This window comes from Euphorbia lathyris, chromosome 2 (genome assembly GCF_963576675.1).
Source record: "Euphorbia lathyris chromosome 2, ddEupLath1.1, whole genome shotgun sequence".
NCBI lineage: Eukaryota > Viridiplantae > Streptophyta > Magnoliopsida > Malpighiales > Euphorbiaceae > Euphorbia > Euphorbia lathyris.
Genome location: NC_088911.1, coordinates 27331737 through 27338391, shown reverse-complemented (window position 1 = coordinate 27338391; position 6655 = coordinate 27331737). Strand labels below are relative to the sequence as shown.

Here is a 6655-nt window from a genome sequence, read left to right as displayed (position 1 = left end):
CTTTTAGTGGATTGATCCGCTAATTGCAAAACCATATTGGTACGCTTGATGTCTTCTTCTAATCCTAATTTCTCAAAAATAGACAATGGCATCAAGTTTATACTAGCTCCTAAATCGCAAAGACAGCTTGGGAATTCCATATTTCCCAATGTACACGGAATGGTAAAGCATCCGGGATCTTTGAGTTTAGTAGGTAATTTGCTTGATACTATCGAGCTACATTCTTCAGAAAGAGAAATGGATGAAATTCCTTCCCAACTAATCTTTTTTGAAATTAAATCTTTCAAGAATTTTCCATAATTAGGAATTTGCGTAATTGCATCCATGAATGTTAAATTTATATGCAAATTTTTAAGTTTGTCTAAAAATGATAAAAGTTGTTTATCATGGTCCTTATTTCGGACCCTGTGTGGAAAAGGTGGTTTTGGTACAAAGGGTTTCGGATTAGAGTCAATTGGTGTATCTTTTTGTTTTAATGTATCTTCTTTGGATTTTGGTAAATCATTTCCAGGTAAAGTTGAAATTCCGGGCATTTCCGGACCTAAGTAGTTTTTCCCCGAACGAAGAGTGATAGCCTTAACATGCTCTTTCGGATTTTCTTCCGTTTGGCTGGGAAGACTTCCCTCTTTGCGGGATGGAATTGATTTAGCAAGTTGTCCAATTTGAACCTCCAAATTATGGATGCTAGATGATTGGTTTTTGATAAGCTGATCGAATTTATTTTCGATTCGTTTAAAACCATCGTCTTGATTACTTACCTTTCCATTCATAGCATCTATAAATTTGTCGAATTTTGAAGATAAAGTGCTAATCGTATCTCTTGTTTGATTTTGATAATTATTTATACGATATTGATTAGCATTTGCATTATTATTATTATTACCATCTTTCCAGTTAAAGTTAGGATGATTTCTCCATCCAGGATTATAAGTATTAGAATAAGGATTAGTAGTTTGGTTTTGTCCTTGGACAAAATTTACATGTTCTATCTCATTCATACCTTCGTAGTCAATGTCTCTCTGGATCGGATCATTAGGATCGCATGGTGCCATAAATTTATCAATTTTGGGCGATAAGGCAGAAAATTGGGCTTGTAACATTGCTACAGGATCAAGATTCATTATACCTATAACCGATGATGTACATGAGGATGATGGTTTCGCCGTTGGTATATGTCCACGCTCTGCGGGCCACATACTGCTGTTGATTGCCATTTCCTCCAAAAGTTCTCTTGCTTGGGCGGATGTCTTTTTCATAAATAACCCTCCAGACATAGCATCTAATGAACCTCTAGTCGTAGGATTTAATCCATTATAGAATGTCTGCATTAAAAGTGCATCTGGCAATTGGTGGTGTGGGCATAAACGTTGAAGTTCTTTAAAACGTTCCCAAGCTTCATAAAGAGTTTCATTATCATTTTGTGTGAAAGATGTCAACTCTTTGATGACTCTTGCGGTTTTTGCTAAGGGAAAATATTTTTGTAAAAATGCTTGGGCTAATTGCTCCCAAGTTTCAAATGTTGCAGCAGGCATAGAAGTTAACCAAATTTTTGCCTTATCCTTCAAAGTGAAAGGAAAGAGGCGAAGTTTGATTGCTTCGGCTGTTACATCAGTAATTTTAAAAGTGTCACAGATTTCTAAGAAATTTGTCAAATGTGCATTAGGGTTTTCGTTAGGCAATCCGTAAAACGTTACGTTGTTTTGCAACATATTAAGCAAAGCAGGCTTAATTTCAAATTGATTTGCGTTTATACGGGGTCTAACTACACTATTAGTTACACCGGCCATTCCTGGCCTAGCGTAATCCATAAGTGTCGGTGGATCGGCCATAATTTCTGGCTGGACTACTTTAGTTTTTAAGGGTGTTTTGTCTTTGTTTTTGTTGTTTTTCTTATTTTTCTTAAGTGTTCTTTCAATTTCTGGATCAAAAGGATCTGGTGGCGTGCCCGAATTTCGTGAACTGCGCATCAACTTGAAATTGTAACACGAGCCAAACTACCTTCAAAACAAAATTGAAAGCAAATATGTTATAAAACTGAAAATAAATAAAATATAAAAGTTGTATAAAAATAATGTATAAACCTAGATTCGAAAATAAAATGCGAAAAAAAAAATATGTCAAAAATTTTGGCGTATCCCCGGCAACGGCGCCAAAAACTTGTTGAGCGATTTCCGCAAGTGCACGGTTTCGCTTGTAGTAATAAAAATATCGATCCCACAGAGATACGTTTTTTAACGAAAAACTTATTTTTGAATCTTTAATTTCGAACTTGTTAGATTTATAAAATGTAAATAAAAAGTGAAAATTGGATTAATTGAATTTAGGAAATTTATTTGATTGAATTTGAAAACTTTGAGTATTTGAAAATGCTGGAATAAGATTATATATTTAGAATAAATCGATTGTTAGAAAGATCTTCTGATTTTAAGGATGAATTTTACAAAACAGGAACATTTAGAACTTATTAGAAAAAGGAATGAATTTGTTCATTTGCATTAAGCAAAGAAAACAACTTAAACTTTGTATTATTATGATGATGAAATAAATGACGGAACCTCTAATTAATTGGCTTTGAACGCGACAAAACCCTTTCGGGATAGTTGCCCTTACTCAAATTAACACTCTTTCGAGATGATAATTTGCCTAAGTGTTCAACAAAGTTTTCTTGTAATGATTTTGAATTCAAGTGCATATTAATGAAAACACCAGCCTCACTTATATTGGATTGGTTACCATAAGTGCTGCATAACGATTTGTCGAATAGAACAGACTTTATTAGATGAAATGTAAATTGATACAAGTTTACAGAGAATAAGGAGCATCGAGTTCTTCGAGGGCGTGCAAGTGAAGGGCTTGATCGGTTCCGCTTCCTTGGGTTTCCTTAGGAGGTTGTCAGGCTCGGGGGCGAACACTTTACTCAATCTTCTCGCTGTAACTTCGTAATAGGGATTCGGTCGGCCACTACCATGATGCAAACTAAAACTGGAACAATGTCTAAACGCTACTGAGTTGTAATTAAACTATAAACAATATGTGTACCTCATCTTGTTTTGTACAGAATCTAATTTCTAACTCTCGAAATGTTTTTACTTAGAACTTCGACATAAGTTCTACGCTCTGATTTCTATATCTATATTATAGCATTTCATTACCATTTTTCTCAACATCAACTCTTTATTTATAGATGTTGAAGGGTTGTGTTTGAAGTGATGTATCCGTTGGTTAAGAGTCGTGTCCGTTGTGAAAGGACGTCTTTATCCACTTGAACGAACGCGTTTCTTGGATTTTCAGCATGTGTTAAATGCTCTTGGTGAATTTCTGCACTTACCGAGGATAGTAATCCGCGGCCGTGAATGACGTAGCACTGAGCTGAGCGATGGACGAATGGGAGAATTGGTTGCACCGCGCGTGTCGCGGCCGCGGGTCTGGGATCCACTGTCGCGGCCCGGCAGGTTTTCTTACTTCTTGCTTTCGTTCGTGTCCTCGACTTGGCGCCTTCGATTTACGTCGTCTTTGACTCCTTTTGAAGGGTTTTTCTTCTGTTTTTGATCCTTTTTCGTTCCTATTTGGATTTTACCAAATATTTAGGTACCTCGCAAGAAAGAAAGATATTCGAAAGTAAAAGTAATCTAAACAGATATAAATAACACAAATTCGTAATAAAAATGATGTAAATGTTAATGATATTTTAGGTATATTTTGGGCTTAACAACAATATTTCTCAACTAAAGAAAATCACACACCACAAACACCCTGTTCTGCAAGGTTTTTCTAGTAAAATTTGGTCATCAATCCCTGTGGAGACGATACTCTACTTATCATTTTATTACTTGTATCTAGTGCACTTACTAGAGTCTCATTTTAGGACAACAAGTTTTTGGCGCCGTTGCCGGGGATTGAAAGGAACAATTTTATTTGAAAATTTATGTGAAACAAGGTGTTTTTAATCTATTTGTTTAATAGTACAGCCTTTCCTATCAATCTTGAGTTAGAAAGAATGTGTAGAAGGAACCAGGCAGCAGCTAGACGAGCAAGACAAAGAGAAAGACAGAGAGAAAGAAGAATGGCTAGAAGAGTACCAGAACAACCTGTTCCAGAAGAAGAAGGTGAAAACAATAATCCACCAGTCATGAGAATCAGAGACTATTCAAGACCTACCACTGAAGGGCACTCATCATGTATTGTGCTGCCTAATGAGGGGAACAACCTGTTCGAAATCAAGCCATCCATGATACAAATGCTTCAAACTGTTGTTCAGTTCGGTGGATACCACAATAAAGACCCCAATGCTCATATTCAGGATTTTTTTGGAATGTGTAACATTTTCAGAACAAATAGGGGGGTGGCCGATGATGATATAAGGTTAAAGCTGTTTCCTTTCTCTCTAAAGGATAAAGCAAGAGTTTGGTTAAAGAACCTTCAACCCGAATCAATAACTACTTGGCAAGAGATGGCTAGTGCATTCTTGATGAAGTATTTCCCACCAAGGCAAGCTATCAAGTTGAGAAATGAGGTTTCTCATTTTATGCAAGAAGAAGATGAGTCGTTAGCCGAGGCTTGGGAACGTTACAAGGAGCTCTTGAGAAGGTTACCAAACCATGGCATTCCCATGTGGATGCAAGTTCAGAATTTCTACAATGGAGTCACCAATACCTATAAAATTCAAATTGAGTCCATTGCAAATGGTAGCCCTGAAGATCTTGAACCACAAGCTCTATATGATCTCTTTGAAAGGGTGGTCAATACAAGTTACAATTGGCACTCAGTGAGGAGTGATGGGAAGAAGATTTCAGATTCTGATGTCGTGTCAAAGCTGACAACTCAGGTGGAACAGCTTGTTAAGCAAATCAGCAAGATGAATGTGTCTTCCATTCATAGTGAACCTTCATTTTCTGATGAATGTGACTTTTGTGGTGGTCCACACCTCGATATCAATTGCCCAAGAGTTAAACCGAGCAAAGCCAACCGAGAACAATGTCATTATGTTGGGTACAATCAAAGAAATCCACCCAATCCGTACTCAAACACATATAATTCTGGTTCCATGAATCATCCCAACTTTGAGTGGACCCATCAGCAAAATCAGCAAGAACAACCTGGATACCAGCAGCAACAAAGAGGTCAATACCAACAACAACCTCAACAACAGTACAAACAGCCTGTTCAGGCTAAAGAAGAGGTTGATCCAGATTTGAAAACCATGGTGATGCAGTTCATGAAGCAAACTCAGGCTTCCATCAAGAATCTGGAGACTCAAATGCATCAATTGGCATATTCATGCTCATCTAAGGGAAAGGGTGTCATTCCAAGCAATACCGAGCCTAATCCTGAGGGAGATGTCATGGCTATCACGCTGAGGTTTGGTAAAGAAATCTATGCCCCTACTAAAACTAAAAAAGCTGTTGATGTTGTAGGCACCTCAAAAGAAGCTGAAACTGTTAAGGAACAGACTGTTCCAGAGGCCACCAGGCATGTTGCTAAAGAACATGAGCCTATTCAAGTTCAGGAGGAACCTGGGGAGAAGTATATTCCACCTCCTCCCTATGTACCACCTGTTCCTTATCCAGTAAGGCTTGTGAATCAAAAGTTGAAAGAGCAAAACTCCAAAATCCTTGATACATTGAGAAAGTTACACATCAATATTCCATTTGTGGAAGCTCTGGCTCAGATGCCAAAGTATGCCAAGTTTTTGAAGGATATTCTGTCCAACAAGAAAAAGCTTGAGAACATCTCCATGATCCAACTGAATCGAGACTGTTCCTCAATACTGTAGAACAGACAGCAGCTTCTTAAAAAGCTCAAAGATCCAGGGAGTTTCTCAATCCCTTGTTCCATTGGTAAATTGAATATTGAAAATGCATTGTGTGACCTTGGAGCTAGTATCAATCTCATTCCGTATTCTATTTATGCTAAGCTAGGCTTGGGAGAACCTCAACCTACTAGGATGTCGATTCAATTAGCAGATATATCCGTATGTTATCCTAGGGGAATTGTGGAGGATGTGCTAGTTAAAATAAGGAAATTCATATTACCCGTAGACTTTATTATCATGGACATAGATGAGGATTTGCATGTGCCCATCATTTTAGGGAGACCATTTTTAGCTACGGGTAGGGCCTTGATAGATGTTGAAAAGGGACAATTGTTTTTAAGGATAAATGATGAAGAAATAATTTTTAGGATGAATGAGGCCATGAGGCGTGCTAACTCAAGTGATTATACATGCTATTTTTTGGATGCATGCCACACCTCGTCTGTTTTGCAGGACTATCACCAAGACACTTTGGAAACACTGCTGGGGGAAGAAGTGAATATCTGTGAAGGAACAGACTGTTCCCTAGAAACAGCAACAAAACCACCACTTCCACCAAACACAATTGTGCCCTCACACAAAGAACCACCTGATATACCCACCCACAAAAGGTGGCGTGATAAAAAGATTCAAGGTAAGGATTTCCATGAAGGGCAGAAAGTGCTCGTGTATAATTCCAGGTTGAGGCTGTTCCCTGGAAAATTGAAGTGCAGATGGTCTGGACCTTACATTGTGAACAAGGTGTTCCTTCATGGGGCTGTAGAAATTGTTAAACCAAGAAATGAATCTTTCAAAGTTAATGGCCAAAGGTTGAAACCCTACCTTGCACATGAGGTCCCAGGA

The 6655-nt window shown here is 37.9% G+C and overlaps 2 non-coding genes across 2 annotated transcripts; one reads left to right on the top strand and one right to left on the bottom strand.

Moving 5' to 3' along the window:
* The first annotated feature begins 1344 nt into the window (after positions 1-1344).
* Positions 1345-1451, top strand: LOC136221099 (small nucleolar RNA R71). Its single transcript, XR_010684888.1, has one exon. It is a non-coding gene; the product is annotated as a small nucleolar RNA R71 (small nucleolar RNA).
* Positions 1452-4498: 3047 nt separating this feature from the next.
* LOC136221322 (small nucleolar RNA R71) lies at positions 4499-4605 on the bottom strand. Its single transcript, XR_010685095.1, has one exon. It is a non-coding gene; the product is annotated as a small nucleolar RNA R71 (small nucleolar RNA).
* Positions 4606-6655: the final 2050 nt, after the last annotated feature.